The sequence below is a fragment of the Aedes albopictus genome, chromosome 1 (assembly GCF_035046485.1).
Source record: "Aedes albopictus strain Foshan chromosome 1, AalbF5, whole genome shotgun sequence".
In the NCBI taxonomy this organism is placed as follows: Eukaryota; Metazoa; Arthropoda; class Insecta; order Diptera; family Culicidae; genus Aedes; species Aedes albopictus.
In genome coordinates, this window is record NC_085136.1 from 187,884,628 (window position 1) to 187,903,710 (window position 19,083).

Here is a 19,083-nt window from a genome sequence, read left to right on the forward strand (position 1 = left end):
CGGAGTGTGGGCTGTGCACGTTTATTATGCTGAAGTTAAAGAATCGGCCCTTGATCCTCAACCTGCACATTCTTTCGTTAATCGGCCACCAACCGATCACGTGCCTCTGCATATCACCCATCACGATGAAGGCTGCTTGAGTAATTACTAATTGAATCTTTTGATACAAACCGTGAGGATTTTTTTTTAACTCGCCTAAGCGAATTTGTGCAGGACCTTCTGGAAGTATTTCTATGGAACCATTGGAAGAGTATTTGCAAGACACTTTTCCAATGGTTGATCGTTCTTTAATTATTTTTTAACAAATTTCTTGAAAGGAATGGTTGATAATACTTTTGGATAATAAGGTGGTTGAACCCATGAGGAGTTTCGCAGAAGCAGTTTTATATAATAGTTTAAATGTTTTTTTTAATATATTTTTTAAATATTGATTTATGGAACACTCTAAGCATATCTTGGAAGACATTTCTGTATAGACTTCGAATATTTTTTGGAATCAGACTTGCTAAGGTTTTTTTTTTCAAGAATGTCGTCAGTAAAAAAATGTATGCAGTTTCTAATGAAATATTGCAAAAAGTTCATTATTTCATTTTGTAATTTTTTGTGACATTTCCTGAGGAGAATAGGATCCTAAAGCACTATCTAGATGCTTGGTTTAAACCACAAAATATAAACCAAGAGTGCATATTTACTAATTTTTTGACATTTTTGTAGGCCGTGGTTAAAAATATATACTTTTTAATTTTCAAATCTTTTGTCCCGCCGCTTGCTTATAACACTTATTTTGAGTGATATTATTCCACCGTATATATCAGATAGGAACATATTTGAAACCCCAGTACAAAAAATGTCGAGTTCCATCACGTCCAGGTCTACCTCAAATATCAAGTTAGAACTATTTACCATTTTACTTATTTCGAATTTTCTAATCATTCCTTCATTTTTTGAGTATATACAAGTACAATTCCGATTAGAATACCGTGCTTGATCGTATCATTTCATGAAAGCGAGATTTCGTCTTTAATTTCAGGACCCTATTGATTACAAAATATGTTTCTACAATACATTATCATCTTATGCTATCATAAATTCATACAATTTATTTGTCGAAATTTCTTGAAGACTCTCACCTAGCTCTTAATGAATTAAACATAATCTAAAAAATTTCCCATTGATTGATAAATATTTCATTTAACTTTTGCATTAAATTTAAATTGAAATCCTATAATTACATGCCTCGAAAATCCGCTTAAAATTGTCTGAGCTGCTTCATTTCTGCCGGAAGTTCAACCAGAAATAAACCTGCTAATGTCGCCACAATTTTTTTTAACAAAATTCAGCAAATTCTATTCTGGTGGTTCGTTCGATTTACTTCTTTTAGTTTTTATTTCTGAACCTGGAATAATTTTCTCAGATCTGGAAAAACCTGAAAAAATCAGGGAAATTTATTATTGTAAACGAGTAGACACCCTGTTTTGTTTTCATGATATCTTTAATTAGATTCACTAGAGCTCATTTGGAATAAGGAAAGAACACATTTAGTATATTTTGTGTAGTGTTGTAAATATTCCTCTATATGGGTAAGAACGTTAAACCGGTATAATTCATTGTAAGAATATGTTATATTTTATAACGTCGTATCAAGTATCAATATAACAATATATAAATGCTCAAAATTTCATTAAATTAGATTAACTGGTTTCAGAGACATGACGGTTCAAAAATTGGTTGTCTAAAAACAGTGTCTTACGAGAACGGTTCTAGCTTCGCGAAATTTTAATCAATCGAGCTCAAATTTGTACCAATGATGCACATATAATTTGTTGAAAAATAGTCAAAATTCCAGAATTTTTGACGCAGTCTATTAAAAGTTACAGCTTGTTGAACTTATTTTTAACTGTTTTTTGAATGGCAGTAACACAACACCCATCAACTAATTTAAAAAAAGTATGTTTCTTTAGAAATATGGAATCATTTTTTGTTTTTATTTTCGTAAAATGAATTAAATAGCTTTATTTTTACAGATTTCGAAAATTTTGGATTTTGATAGGAATGGACATTGGCTGACGGCCTTGAAGAGGTGAAACTACCTGATAGTAAAAGAACAATGGAATTTTCTATTTGTTTTTTTTTGTTTGCGTTTATATCTCCATATTATCCGATATTATCCATATCTCAACGAAGGAACTATTCATAAGTTTTGGAGGGTTCATGTACTTTAGAAACTATCATAGAAACCAATGTGATTACTTTTTTGGATTGATGCTCAGATTCAGCGCTAGATACAGTATGTTATTTGTTATAGTTAAAAAAAAAATACATTTTTTTAAATATTTAACTCGATGTAATGCGAAATTTGCTATGTACATAAATCTATCTGGTAATTGCATACTTATAGGCGTTTCAGAGTGATAAAAGACATTAATTTAGTTAGTTTTGAGTAAAACATTACAATTGATTTAAGACCCTAGAAAAATCCATATCATTTATAATCTCTCCTATAAGTACATTGACAAACTTACAATGCAGCCTGATCAATCGTTTGCTGCCATGAACACAACGTTTTTCCATTCCTATTTCAAGCTGACCCTATGTAATGAATGAAAGCCCACCGCATGACAAAGTGCTGTCTGGACCGAGCTGTCGAATCCCACGCTTTTACTGCCACGGCCTTCCTATGTTCCTATATACAACCGAGTGACAATTACCAAGGTCGGCGAAATGATAATACGATTTGACGATAGTTTTTTTTCCTACACGAGAGAAGATGATACCATCGCCGTGCTTATCTGCTCTGTATGAGTGCGAATGCAATTTTACAATATTCGTTGTTGTGTGCAACGTCATCATCGGATCGGAATAGTCTCCGTCTTGAGGGGGGCTCCTGGGAAACGTGTGATATGTGCTGCTATGTTTGTACACACAGCCCGCTCGGTCACATGTACCCAAGTGAAACGAAGCTGCCCATGAGAAGATGGTCTTTGAATGCTCACTGTGACGGTGAGAGCGAAAAAAGGGGGAAGTGCTCTGCAAAGTGATGACGAAGATGATACCAGAGCGGTGGAACAGGTGGGTGGTTGGGAGGAAAAGTTTTTCTTTTTTGAATTTATCAGCACCGATAACAGAGCGACGGCAGAGGTGAAATCGAAGAAGCGACGGCACCGGCCACATGAGAGTTTGTGTTCACGCGCACTGATAGCGGCGGCCTGTGGGAGCGCTCAGTGCTCCAACGTTGTTCAACGGCGGCGTTATGTGATAGAATGTGGTGCGGGCCTACCGAACCGACGACCAAGAAAAACAGGAGAAGATACACAATCACAATAACCGCGAGAGGAGAGCCGGTGCCGTGAGCGCGTCCCCCAATGATTGCGGAGAGTAATCTTCCACATGACCGTGTGTATAACCGTGCAGCAACAGCTGAAAGGCACGACGACGACCGCCGTGGACGACGGAAAGCGACGAGATTTGGACACGACGACGAGCGTTGAGCGAAATTCGATTCGCATCCACCGTTTAGTAGTATGCCCACATCCGGCTCGTAAGCATCTGCTACGTTGGGGACTGTATCGCATGGTTTCCTATGATCGCCACGAGGTCGCGCCACATTTCTAGCCAGAAAAGTGTACAATTTTATTTTTGTGTGTTTATTGCGCGAGGATTTTGAGTTCGAAATCGTTTCTTTTGTGTTTTGGAAAATCCTGTCGTGATCGCGAAGGAATCGCATGAAAGCATGCAGATAGCGCCCCGAGCGTGTTACCGATCGTACCGTGCGTTAAAGTTCTTCTAGATGCTAATTGCTGAATTAGCTGACCATATTTGTGCGATAATTTTTTTTCTCTTCACTCGAAATATCAAATGCCAACCTGAAGGAGGAAAAAACGAAGTGGTATGATAGTACACATTCTCAGTGGCAGAAAATAATAGCAACAGAAAGAAGATAAACTAGTGCGATGATTCGCTGTTCGTGTGTTGGTGTTTTTGCCATTCGCGTGCGCCTGTGTGTTGTTTTTAAGTCATGTTACTTAAGCGCCGCGAATGCGAAAAATACAGTGTTTGCGTAAAGTTTTTACAGTGAGTCTTGGAGCTGTGTTTGGGTGGAAAAATACACGCAAACCAAACCCGTCTATGGTCGTTTTTTATGTGTGACGTTTCCCTACCGTCCTGAAAATAATTACTTTCTGAAGAGCAAAAGTGCCAACCGAGTGAATCCACAATACCGAAAAGAAGCCCGACGACCATCAGACAGCTTGATGATAATAAATGTGTCGATAAGCCTTTCGATTTCGGTGTGTTTGTTATCCACGGCGTTCGGTTATCAGCTTTCCATTCCAATGTTTGCGTTATGGAGGATTTTGATCGGGATATACCGGTTGTAGGCGAGCGCCTGCCGCACATACGCGAGAAATAATACGCAATTCGTTGCCGCAGAAGTTCCCCAGAATCACAATCTCGGCCACGATGACCCAGAGACCTCCCCTCTAGGGTCCCCATTCGTGACTATTCTGAGTAGACACCATCCTTGCGTCTCGCCACGACTTCCAGCTGGTGTTGTTGTTAAAAGAGATAACGGTGTGGAAATCTGTTACACTCTGCCTGGCCTGGCAATCAGTATTCGACGGTGTCGCCAGTAGTAGGTACGAGTTGGTCAATATTGCAGGGGAGCCTTTAAAGTGACGATCCGCCGAGCCAGAGATAGCGCGCAATCACCACCACATGAGCAAGTGAATTAATTTTCATCAGCTTCTGCTTCAACCCGCCGCATGTTCCGCTCCCGTCGAGGGAACCTGAGGCCGTAGAGAGCGCGCTAAGGTTCCCAAATGATTGATTGGCGTTCCATAGATCCGTAGGTTGGGTGATAGATATCGTGATTTCTGGTGAAATTGATCAGTGGGGTGAAATGATCGACGTGAGAGCAGTTTTATTTGTCAAATATTGTTTTAGTCTTCAAACAAAATGTGAAAAGTGATAGTCATTTGCCTCAATGGCTGTTGAATGATTAAAAAACAAATGTAATAAATTTCACTTACATGACAGTAAAAATTTAATTTGATTACCACTTTGAATTCAACATAATGCTGTATGAAGGTCCAAAGGGGGTGTGGCGGACCCGTAAGTAGAAACACTTACGCGAAACCCACTGGTTTAAGAGAATCTCCTTCTTAAAATTTACATATTTATCAAAAAAAATGAACTAAATGGTAACATTGACAAATAATATTTTGAGTAATTTTGGGAAATTCCGGGAATTTTGAAGGCTGTAATATAAGTCTATATCGGTATTTTAATACTGATGGATGGCCGGTGGGACATTTATTTTCGTTTACAACGCTGCTATATTGAACCGTGTTACCATGTGTTACAGTGGGCCATGTTATCGTTTTCACAAAATGTGAGAGCAATCTGTTGCGTCTACGTTTTGTGTATTGCAATTAAATTTTTATAAATCTGTGTATGATAGATTATGTTTTTGCCTTTTTTTAAATATTACGATTATTCTTAATCACTTAACCTTATTTACAGCTCTATTGTCCACTGGGGCACTACGTGAGAAATTTCAATTGACAGCTGCACTTACATTTTTGTACAGCGCCTAGATTCTATTCTACTTTATCGAACTGGTTGCCTTTCTGCTGCTTTTGCTTTTTCTACTTTATACCTAGTAGAATGATGAGCACAAGGATGATGATGGATGGCCGTTGTTCCTTTCCAGTCCGATTGGGGGTCCATTCTTCATTACACCAACGAACCTAACCTCAAAATGACTGACAAGTCTCAAGTCATTTTGACAGGTGAAACATGAGCATGAAAAAGATGGCAACATGATCGATAAAGTAGCTGATCCGATTTTTTCGTGCATGTGTATGGTCTGTCAAAATGACCTGAGAATTGTCAAACATTTTCATGGTTAGCTTTGTTGGTGTAATGAAGAATTATGAGTAGCAGTTCGCCGATGTCCAGGTATCCGGGTCCGTTTGAGCCATGGGGCTCAGAAGAGGGTTAGTGTCAGTTGCTCTCGGGCAAAAAGCAACTGACGAAAAATTGCAAGTGCAAGTGCCGGGGCTGGGAATCAAACCCATGACCATCCGCATATGAAGCGAACGTGTGACCAACTACGCCACGGGCCCCGGCACACTGTTTTTGCCCTTTTCTTGTTTGTAATTTATCTAAATCAACACTCAGCACAATAATTGTTAGGTATACATCAAAACGCATTGTGAAATTTAGCCATAACTTTCTAAATGTTCTCTTTTGATATCAAATAAAACCCTGAAACCATAATGTGGATTGATGAATTCATCTAAGCTTGATTATGATTTCATAATGTAGTTTTACCTTTCGTAAATTGTGCAGACCTCATTTTTGGATTCTGAAATAGTACAAAAAGCACATTCAGAATAACGGATTAACGAAGCATGAGAAAGTTAGATCAGATTGTTGAAAATTTACACGATCATTACGAAAATCATAATGGCCCTATGATTTCTTTATCATTTCTTTCGCAGTTTCATAATGTTTTAAATTCGTCTGTTCAGTTGTTATTTGAACCATATTCCATATAAAACTAAAAATAAAACACTTTTGGTTTTATCAGGCCCGGATTAAGGATTGTGGGGGCCCGGGGCCCGAGCGGCTGTGGGGGCCCCTCGGAGAGATGACCAAAAATGTTTTTCCTTATTTTCGAACAGTACTTGAGCAATATGCAAAATAAAGCTGATGTTAGCAACCAAAAAAGGTTTTTGTGGGGCCCCTAAAATGTGGGGGCCCGGGCCCCCCCCCGGCCCCCCCTTAGATCCGGCCCTGGGTTTTATATATCTCGGCTTTCAAAACCAAGTTTCTTGCATTGGACCGTATTTGATGAACCACAGTTGTACAGGGGATAGACAAAATGATCGGAACAGGTAAATTTTTCACTTTTCAAAAAATGTTCAAGTAGCTGTAACTTTTCGAAAAGTGCATCGAATATTCTCAAATTTTTACTGTAAGTTCATCAACTAGTTGTGCATCAGTAGTCCAAATTTGGAAAAGATCGGACCATTTTCCACGAAGTTATAGAGATTCTTGAAAAAGGTAAAATTATCCGAAAGCCAACTTTGAGCTGTTATATCTCCGGATTTAATAAACCGATTGCAATGAAATTTTGACCATTCACGACTTATTTAATGAACTCTGGAAAATATTTGACCTAAATTGAAATTTTTAACAAGAGAAAAAGTTATAGCGATTTTATTTTTTTTACGACTTTTTAGCAAATTGGACTATTTTTAATATGTATTCCATTAATTTTCCAACTTATTGGAGGCTATGTTGTTACTTTCCTTTAAAACACATTTATATATGAGTCAATAAGAGGGAAATTAAATGAACTATAATTTGCATCTTGAATATTGAAATGATGTTGAAGTGTTGGATAAATGGGTGTTTTATTAGAAAAAAAATATAATCGTTATAATTTTCTTCCGTGTTAAAAATTTCAAGTTCTGTCCACGGGTTTTCATAGCTTATTATATAAGTCACAAATGGTCCAAATTTCATTGCATTCGGTTTATTGAATCCGGAGATATAACAGCTCAAAGTTGGCAATCCATTAATTTTACCTTTTCCAAGAATCTTTATAACTTCGTGGAGAATGGCCCGATCTTTTCCAAATTAGGACCACTGATAAACAACTAGTTGATAAACTTACAGTAAAAATTTGAGAATATTTGATGCACTTTTCGAAAAGTTGCAGCTAGTAGAACAATTTTTGAAAAGTGAAAATTTTGCCTGTCCCGATCATTTTGTCTATCCCCCGTATATTGTAATGGTTGTCACTATCAACCAGTTAGCTGCGATCGGGACACTGTAGAAGGTAAAGTTCATTACATAGTGGGCGGTCCGTTTGGGAATCAGTGGTCGGTTCAGCGGTATACACACCCATACGATCAGATAGCACAAGGCGCACGGGCTCACCGCACCAGAAGTCGTTGGAGAGAACGGAGGGGATCAGAATAATATGAACATTCGAGACATTTATTTGATATTATAATTTGAACTATTCAAACCCCGAGGAAACTTACTTGGTCTCGACTTCTGGCTGCTTGAATATTCTGATCAGTGTGTGGCGAGGTATCTGTAAAAAAATGCGAATAGATAATTACTAAGCTAACAGCAGCGCTGTGGCGCTAGCTATGGCTATATCCCACAGCTGCTTCGAATGGTGATGATGATGATGCTGTTGGTGTTGTTGGTGTTCCCACTGAACTGACTGGTCGAACTGCCAAAGCTGAGTGAGTGCATTTAAATCGATCGCGTTTGGGTCGCTAATATGGTCACCGCTGCTCTGGGATGGGAACAGCACATGCATACCTATCTGGTCGGATTGATTGGAATCCGGCTCGAACCGATTCTAATCCCGATTTCTGGAATCAAGCTCTGCTTTGGTTTTTATTGCCTGAATGCTTGTTTTCTTTAAGGCAAACCCCATTGTTGACTTGTTGCCTTCGCAAATATCATCTGATCTGCATTGGAATCGAGAATGGAAACGTATAGCATGATGGAAATCTATGCTATGGAGGAGTGCTGTTTTGCTTTCGGCCTAACAACTAGCTACACAGACGTCAGAGAATTTGATAAGCCTCAATCTACACCCGTTTGTCGATTAGTAGTGAGTGTGTGCTTATCGCAAGGCCATTTCTACCGAAAGACAACAGAAGGTGAATCATGAGTTAGGGATGGTTGTTGCTAGTTTAGATGTGCGCTGCTCTTCGTACGGTGCTTTATCAGTTACATTTAAAATGCCAAGTTGTAATAAATGGGTGTTTCTATTGTCTCAACTTGATTAAGAGGGATGTTACAAAAGTCGTTGACAAATATGTTCAGACTACTGCAAACATCAAGTTCTGAGACCTCAGTTGTGTATTGTCAATCAATCAATCAAACGCGGTTAGATATTTTGTTCTTACAATTTGCCGTGTAGTAAACTTTTGAATGATTATACAATCAATTGTGAAGCAGACGTCCACAAAAACAAGTAACTCTACGATTTTTCAATAAATTGTCCGGAGTGAGCTGTATTGCAAAACATATGTCTTCATTTTTTGGATTTAAGATTTGATATTTCTCTCTTGGGATTAGACGTAGGAAGTTTTTTTGTTGTTGTTGTGAAAGTTTGAAAATTGTGGCTGTGCAATGAGTTGAATCATATTTGCAACGCCTTTAAATTCGAATCGATTCTCGGTAGGGTCATGGACTTTATGTAAAGGAAATGTCTTTGATTTACTTGGGCATAGGGAATCTTCGTGCCTGCTACCCGATATACAATCACATGCAAAATGTACATTGGCAGTTGGTAAGCTCTCAATCCCGAGAAGATGACAGATGGTTTTGTTAAAACGATCCGTTATCATTTGTGTTCATCCTCGTTGATTTTTTCGAGAATTACATCAAAAAATGTATTAGTTTTTCCAGTGTAGTTACTACATTTTTTTACTATTTTACCAGCTGTTTGTTTTTTTTTTCATAAAAAATCCTTCAAATTAGCATTTTGAAGAAAAAAACTTACTAGATCTTTCTAATTTGTAACCAAATTTTGTTTGGAAAATCAATTTGAATGTTTTTCAAAAACTTCCAAACTTTAAATTATTCGGCATTCAACAGCAGTTTCTTCAAGAAGAATCATTTTACGATTATGACCTATGGATAACAAAGGTATCCGTTTTTGTAAACTTTCTAAAATTCAATAAAATATTTATCGAATACCGATAAGAAAACTATTCTCATTTTTATTTGATTATCTTATTATCGTCCCTTGCGCTTTTTTGGAATTCACACTAAAAACAGCCCTCTACATTATACTTTATGTTGAACTAGCTGTACTGCACAGGGAGTATTAAAATATAGAAGATGCCTTGATGCTCTCTGTAAATTAAGATAAGTAATTAAAGAGCTCCTCCGAAGTATACGTACAACTTGAGCAAAAACTATTCATAGTCATTGAGCAAAACCAGTGTGAACTTTACTACTGTAGAGTTGACAATTCAAAATCAAAATGACAATATCTATTTGCTTCTTCACGTTCTCAATCGTTACTATAGTCAGTACCTACCTGAAACATTCAGAAAATAACCCACTCTGCTGTTCGCAAGTCCGAGAGTCATTTTTTTCTTCTTATGTGTACATACCCGGGTAGAGGCTAATGGCAAACAAAGGACAAAATAATAACTGGTTTTGCCATCATATCTCGTTTTCCCATCCTTCTGTTATTATGAAAAACTTAAAATGGCAAATCAATAGCAAAATATACAATCATAGCAAATCTTGCCATTGATATGTTATTCATGAATAATGCTAAATAACACATCAATAACAAAAATTACTATCATGGTAAAACTTGCAATTTAGCACCTTTCCCGGGTAGAGCTTAATGGCAAAAGAATGGCAAATTTTACCATTAAAACAGAATATTTGAATGGCAAAATGTGTTATTTGTTTGTTTGAAATAAGAGTTAAAATAACAAAAATAATAACAAAATTTTGGTAGCAGAAAAACTTAAAAATAACTTATTTTGCCATTATAATAACAAAGTAATGGTAAAGCATGCGAATTAAATTGAAGAACAAAATAAGTTATTATTGAGATATTGATAACAAAATAAGACCCAAATTAACTGTTATCGGTAAATAACAAAATATGACATTCTTGAGTTATTGATAACAGAATAAGAACAAATTTAGCTGTTTATGTGGCGATCAAAATAATGGTAGGTTTAGTTGTTCAAATTCAATTTCAAAATAATGGTAGATTCAGTTATTATTTCAAAATAGCAGAAGGAAGGTAAAATGAGCTATTTCTTTTTTTTTCTTCAATAAAATTTAAGTTCATCAATCAATTTAAAACAGTATTATTTTGTGTATACTCTTTAATTGTTTGAGTTCTAAATTAACATAAATTGATGTGCATCAAATAGAATCCATTGCGAATCAAACACACAGCGGATTTGTTTACTTTTGCGAGATACGTCGAATTGAAAAGTTATGCTTGAAACACGGAAAAACAGACGTAACTATTAACTTTTACAGTTTTTGCTAACGTAAGAACTTCACGACACACACGAGACGCGAAATGAGACAAGACATAACACTTATCGTTCTTACAATCGTCAAGAAAAGATTAAAATTACCTTTACGTCGACCGGTTTCGGGCGTGATCTAGCCCATCTACAGGACAATGTCCGACTGACTGCGTTGGTTTTCGTACGTTGTTCGTACACGTCCAAAAAACGAAGAGATGCTACTGTATTGTCAGGTCAGTTAGGCCGAAGAGGCACGATACGATTGGGGGATCATCCTCATTCATCAATGGCTCTTTGCTGTTTGTGATGATCATGGACTCCCACGCATTCAAATGTGAAATCTTTTGAACGCTTTTTATCAGTTTTGCTTCTTCCCAATTTATGTTGTGGTTGTTGTTTGAGGTATGAACCGCGACGCTGGATTCGTTGGGTTTGTTTGCGTCTACAGCATTCTTGTGTTCTTTTATTCTTGTTTTTATCTTCCGGCGCGTTTGACCTATGTAGACTGCGGAGCAGTCTCGGCATGGGATCTGATAAATCCCTGACTGCTCATCTGGGGGTACTTTATCCTTTAGATTGCAGAGTAGTTCACGTAACGTATTATCGCTTCTATGTACTACGTGCAATCCATGTTGTCGAAGTCTTGTTTTTATTTGGTTGGTCACTTTGGGGTAGAACGGTAAACTGATTCTTTTGGTTTCTTCGGCTCCTGGCTCCAACGTCGTTATGTTTTGGCGGTGCTTTTTTCGCTTATGTTTTTGCGGAATTTTCTCCACAAACGTTCTACCATACCCATTAACTTCGGCCGCAGCGTAAATTCGTTCTTGCTCTTCTTTGAATTCTACGCTTTCCATCGGCACATTATAAAGCCGGAGTGCCATCGAATGGAAGGCAGCCTGCTTCTGGGCACCAAAATGATTAGAGTCGGATGTAATGTAGCGATCTGTGCTCGTTGGCTTACGATAAATACCAAATTTCAAGGAGTTGTCCTCATTTTTGGTAATCAACAGATCGAGGAAAGGCAATTTTCCCTCTACTTCCTTCTCAACCGTGAATTTTATTGTTTCATGTTGCGAAACCAAAAGAATCAGTTTACCGTTCTACCCCAAAGTGACCAACCAAATAAAAACAAGACTTCGACAACATGGATTGCACGTAGTACATAGAAGCGATAATACGTTACGTGAACTACTCTGCAATCTAAAGGATAAAGTACCCCCAGATGAGCAGTCAGGGATTTATCAGATCCCATGCCGAGACTGCTCCGCAGTCTACATAGGTCAAACGCGCCGGAAGATAAAAACAAGAATAAAAGAACACAAGAATGCTGTAGACGCAAACAAACCCAACGAATCCAGCGTCGCAGTTCATACCTCAAACAACAACCACAACATAAATTGGGAAGAAGCAAAACTGATAAAAAGCGTTCAAAAGATTTCACATTTGAATGCGTGGGAGTCCATGATCATCACAAACAGCAAAGAGCCATTGATGAATGAGGATGATCCCCCAATCGTATCGTGCCTCTTCGGCCTAACTGACCTGACAATACAGTAGCATCTCTTCGTTTTTTGGACGTGTACGAACAACGTACGAAAACCAACGCAGTCAGTCGGACATTGTCCTGTAGATGGGCTAGATCACGCCCGAAACCGGTCGACGTAAAGATAATTTTAATCTTTTCTTGACGATTGTAAGAACGATAAGTGTTATGTCTTGTCTCATTTCGCGTCTCGTGTGTGTCGTGAAGTTCTTACGTTAGCAAAAACTGTAAAAGTTAATAGTTACGTCTGTTTTTCCGTGTTTCAAGCATAACTTTTCAATTCGACGTATCTCGCAAAAGTAAACAAATCCGCTGTGTGTTTGATTCGCAATGGATTCTATTTGATGCACATCAATTCATGTTAATTTAGAACTCAAACAATTAAAGAGTATACACAAAATAATACTGTTTTAAATTGATTGATGAACTTAAATTTTATTGAAGAAAAAAAAAAAGAAATAGCTCATTTTACCTTCCTTCTGCTACTTTGAAATAATAACTGAATCTACCATTATTTTGAAATTGAATTTGAACAACTAAACCTACCATTATTTCGATCGCCACATAAACAGCTAAATTTGTTCTTATTCTGTTATCAATAACTCAAGAATGTCATATTTTGTTATTTACCGATAACAGTTAATTTGGGTCTTATTTTGTTATCAATATCTCAATAATAACTTATTTTGTTCTTCAATTTAATTCGCATGCTTTACCATTACTTTGTTATTATAATGGCAAAATAAGTTATTTTTAAGTTTTTCTGCTACCAAAATTTTGTTATTATTTTTGTTATTTTAACTCTTATTTCAAACAAACAAATAACACATTTTGCCATTCAAACATTCTGTTTTAATGGTAAAATTTGCCATTCTTTTGCCATTAAGCTCTACCCGGGTAGTGCTAACACTGACTACTCAGATGCTGCATTCCCTTCTTTCAACAGTAGAAAGAAGTGAACATTGTATATTTTACCATTTTTAAGCAATTGCTACTAGTAATTTTGTACCAACGATTACGTGACATATACTAATAGGTGTCATTTACGAGCAGATAAATACCTTAACTGATCCTAAACTGAGCATCTACTCGTGTTTTTAATGTTTTTTTTTTAGAATTTCTCATCAACCACAACACTTATTTATCAGAAAATAGGCTCTGAACATTTCAGTTTCCACGATTCCATTGTTTCAATAACATATTTTTGCCTTTCTCGTACAGCAAAGTGTACTGAAAGGCTATATGTTCTCTATAAAAAAACAATTTTCGATAGAAGGCTAGGATGGTCAAGTCACATATACCATATGTGACATACCGTATGTGTGTATTGATGTATGTCTGTGTACACAAAAGGTCACTCACTTTTAAGGCACATCCCATTGGCCGATTTTTCGGATTATAGCTCTCAAATCGAATCGGATTTTTACCGCATTGTCCGGATCAGTCAAGGCGTTGCGGAGTTATGGCCATTTCAGTGATCTGAAACAGCATCGGTGAACTGGTCATATATAAAACTGGACCAAATTCTATCACGCGACACATCAAATTGCGCCGAATTTTGTAAACTGTAGTAATGACTGCCGAATTTAATGCGGAAATCATCAATGGAAACCACAAAACCACGATGTCGACCAAAAATTTAAAATGGCGATCTATAATCCAAGATGGCGGTACACAACTTGAAGAGGCGGCTGTTTTAAGGAGTTGTAAGGAGGCTCTAAAACCATGCAATATGGGTACATTTGGTATGGGGAAGACGTCCGGAGTTCAAAAATGGGAACCAGAATATTCAAGATGGCGGCCCAAAAATCCAAGAAGGAGGTAGTTTCAAGGAGTTTTAGGCTCTTAAGCCATACTATATAGGCATATTTAGTATGGAGATGCACGGAATCCAAAATGGCGACCAGAATATACCAGATGGCGGTCTAAAATCCAAGATGGCGGCCCAAACCTCAAGATGGCGGTTGTTTTAAGAAGTTTTAGGCCTTTAAGCCATGCAATAATTGTGGGCTTCGTGGACGAGAGGTTAACGGCGTCAGTCGTTTAGGTGTCTCATTAGCCTCGGAGTGTGGGTTCGATTCCCGCTCCATTCGGAGAAACCTTTCGTTCCCGCTCCATTTGGGGAAGACTTTCGTCAATTTTCCAACGGGCCACCGGGTATAATATGTGTTGTCCGTTGTTCAATGTTAGTAATGCTCAGTCTGTACGGCCTCTGGCCGAAGACGGTGCAATTTATTTTATTTTTAATATGAGTATATTTGGTTTAAAGAAGATGCCTGGAGTCCAAAAACGGCGACCAGAATATGCAAGATGGCGGCCAAAAAATAAAGATGGCGGCCCGAAATTTCAAATGGCAGCTGTTTTACAAAGTTTAAGGTACCAAAACCATGCAATATACAGTCGGTGACAATAGTTAGTAATCGAATGCTGTTTTTACATACAAAATCCTCAAGTTTGGATTCTTGTATGTCAGCTACAGTGATCCAATTCAGCTGAACTTTCGATCACGATCAACATATACCGTGAATTTTAGTTTTACGGGATTTCATTCCTTTCCGACGGGAACAAAAAAGTTTCAGAGGGTGGTACAAAGACAAAAATAAGTAACCTAACGAATTTTCGATTTTGTTAGGTTACTCACTGTCGGCTTTGAACCACCCGCTGAAAATTTTAAATCATAATCCGAAACGCATTGAAATTCCGTCAAAATAAAATTCACTTTCTTTGTAGATCGTGGGCAAAAATTCAACAAAATTGGACCACTCTACGCTGAGAAACAAAGTTCCAAACTAGATCATTTTGTATGAAAAAAAAAACAGCATTCGATTACTAGCTTTTGTTACCGACTGTAGATATATTTGGCATAGAGGAGATGTTCGGAGACCAAAAAGGGCGACCACAATATACAAGAATGTGGCCTAAAATTAAAAATGGTGGTTGTTTTAAACGGTTTCAGGCTCTTAGCTTCCACAAAAATAATACACATTGAAAAACCCTTAAAAAACAATACAAAACTAACTTTTTCTGAAAATTTATAAGTCCTCATATCTAAGCATATATGAAATAGTTTGATGCATATATGAAATAGTTTGATACAGTGTATCAAACAATTGTCCGCACGGCAATTTATTTGTCAAAATAATTTTTCATTCAAATGTTTAGAAAATTTTTTATACGTCAATCAAAAACGCTGAAATTTTGATCAATCATGAATCATATATTAGTTCTCCATTGGTGAAATTTTGAGCGAGATCGAATAAGTTTTGTGAAAGCTATAGAACTTTTAGTTAAACTTTTGTACATATTTTTAATACATTATATCTCAATATGTACTCAATGAAACGTTTTCATTTTTTTTGTGTTACAGCTTAAACCTAAGGCTTTCATATGCAGCTGCACTACAAAAAATATGAAAAATGTGCTTATGTAGGTGACGATATTTTTAAAAAATACCATATTTTGCAAATATAATCTGCCAAACGTTTTCCACCAATAAAAGTGCATTAACTGAACGAAAAATGCATAGGACCTACTCTTCATATGTAGTTTAGTAGGTCCTGTATAAAAATATTACATTAAGAGAGTTTAAAAAAGTTGAAAACACTTGGCACTTTTATTGATCAAAATATGATAAATTTCCAAATAATACTCTGAACATATACAGATTTTCCATATTTTTTGTAGTGAATATAAAATCTCAAACGAAGCTGCATATGAAAGCCTAAGGTATAAGCTGTAACACAAAAAAAAAATGAAAAAGTTTCATTCAGTACATATTGAGATATAATGTTTTAAAAATGTGTTCAAAAATCTTTTAAGTTTTACTAAAAGTTCTATAACTTTCAGAAAACTTATTCGATCTCGCTCAAAATTTTATCAATGGAGCTTCAATATATGGTTTATGACTGGTCAAAATTTCAGCGTTTTTGATCCATTTCTTTATACGAAATGGATTATTCTGGGGGGCAGGCCACCCCCTATTTACGCCAATGGTTGTTAGAAGTAATTGAAGCTTATCTATTGTTATTGTAGTTTGCAGGAAAAATATTAAATTTGCTGATTTTATTTTTTTTAGATGAACTATTGATCTGTATTCGTAATTAGTGCCAGTATTTTCTGCACAAATTGAGCCAAAATCAATCATTGTCACATTTAAGATTTGTGTAGGAATATATAATTGCCAAACCCACCAATTACGCATTATAGAATCATTATAGGTATTATGATTGTTGATTGAGGGAAGTAATATATTCCATGGGTTTTCTAAAATTTCCAATATAGCTATGGTAAGCCTTTGAAGGGTTTCATGGAAAATCAAAGGCTTGCATAGATATTTAAGGTAAAAAAACTGTTTTTCATAAACTTTAGTCCGGCAAATACGCATACGGGAAGGAGACTACACGAATAGTATCGGTATACAAGAAACCAATGATTTGACGTAGAACGATATGAATCTTGGCTCGAAAGCTGTATGGAAAATTGCTGACGAAATTCATTGAATGTGTTTTGATGGCCTGAAATAGGGTAGTGGAAGTATATTGGCAAGGGGCAGGCATTTTGACCCACCTTAGAAATTTCATTAGTTTTATCATATAGGTTATATCTACAAATTTTAGCAAATTATTGGAACTTCCAATAAACATTTGCCAAGATTTTGAAGAGATTTAGGCCGGAACAAATCTCATTTTCTTCTTTTGTCACTTTGCTCTCTGACTCATCGAGGGGGGGGATGATAAATAATAAATGTATTTGATGAAAAATTACCCAAACAATTAGGCAAAATCATCAAACTCATCGGATTTGTTAAGAAATTTCTCGATGAATCTAATTTCACTTTGAAATTTTTAAATTTCTTAAATAATTTATTTGTGTCCCCCCTCAAAATGTCGAATTCTGACAAAAAATTTCCGAGGGGGGGGTGACATTAGAGAAAATCGAAATTTGTGTCAGCCTTATATGATAAAATTACTAAAATTCCCAAGGTAGGCCTATATGTCTGCCCCGGGCTAAAATACGTCCACTACCCTATCTAACGATTTTTTTAAAATAAAACTGAATCTACTCAGAAGTTTTTTTTTTATTTGCGATCATATAGTTACATCTATAGTTTCGTAATCTATATGGCTTAAGTGTTTCATCCATGAAAACTATATAATTTTAGGCTTGTAAGGAGGAGTTAGCCATATGACTGTTAATTTCCGACTACTGTGAGGGAAAACTGCTAATAATCCATGTTTCGATATGAATTATATTTGGCCACTTGCGTTAGGGAATTTAGATTCAAACAATAATCCCAGGAAATATGTTTTCATAAAAAAAAATATTTCGAGTAAAATTATGCTTTGAATATAGCGTGAATGGACAATAAGGCTATACGTTTATTATGGTCTTGTGAACCATAGTTGTCAAGAGTTTAATATCGTAACTGGTTTGAGCATATATTTGATGAATATAATTTTGTTTCTTGTAATTGTAATGGTAGTTGTATTTATTGATCGAACGTAAACCAGTTTATAATTATCGGGTCAGCTTCTTGTGGAAATACTAACCCGTAAGTTGTGAAATTTGCAAATGTTGACGATCATTGGTTTGTGTAGAGTAAAATGGCCTGAACAATCAGATCAAAATTTTATCTTAAAAATTGCATTGTTCATGGCTTTCCTACAAACTACAATAAATAAGCTCTATTTGCTTCTTACAACATTTTTTTCTAGGTCAAATCGTTTTTGATTTGCAGCGGGTTGATAGTGCACCGATTCTAAAGTGCGCAGGCTTTACTCTGAAGTGGTCCATGTTGGTCAAATGACAGTATTGGATCACTTTCACTATCTCCTGAGATTTTTATCACGAAATGTAATATGCTCAATCTGCTCCCAAAAACAATATTGACAAACTAGTTTATCATTGATAAATGTTTTTATTTGACAATCAAACTGATATAAATGAAACTCGGCCAATTCAAAGTAGGTAATTGCGTGTTTTATTCTGATCCTGGATTGTAGTTGATAAACTTTTATTAATTCCTCTACTTCATCGGTCTATCCCAACACAGCTCTGCTCTGTATCGCACAAAGTCACGTTACTTAAGCTCTCCAAAACATCGCGTTCCTTCTCCTCTCTCTCTTGTTTTTACACACGAGAAGAAGAGCAAGTTTTATTCGAATGACCAAACGTCTGCCCCTCTGCACCGGTTGACTTAGCTGCCTGGCCTGGCCTGGCTTGACCAACTAGCCACCTCGATTACCCGTTCCCCCCAGCCGGTCCGCAGCCCCCGCCGCCAATACTAGGCGAGGGATCCAGGAACGATCTGTGTATTGGTACCATCGCCCGCCAGCTTATCTTATGGCGTGCGCGGTTGAGGGTAGTCGTCGTCAGTCAGCCAGTCAGCGATGTGGAGCCACTTTGGCGAATGTAAATAAAAACAGCTCTCTTTACCACGCTTGTTGTGGTCGCTGCCGCCGCCGCCGCGACGTAGGTATCATCCTGAGT

The 19,083-nt window shown here is 36.8% G+C and overlaps 1 protein-coding gene across 6 annotated transcripts in view; it reads left to right on the forward strand.

Moving 5' to 3' along the window:
* Positions 1–3,440: 3,440 nt before the first annotated feature.
* Positions 3,441–19,083, forward strand: part of LOC109419224 (forkhead box protein O) — a 223,204-nt gene continuing 207,561 nt past the window's right edge. The window contains exon 1 of one of the 6 annotated variants that reach the window (XM_062846016.1): positions 3,441–4,286. The gene's annotated coding sequence lies outside the window, so the exon portion shown is untranslated. The remainder of the gene's footprint in view (positions 4,287–19,083) is intronic. The other 5 variants (XM_062846017.1, XM_062846018.1, XM_062846019.1 and 2 more) reach the window with 5 other exon arrangements.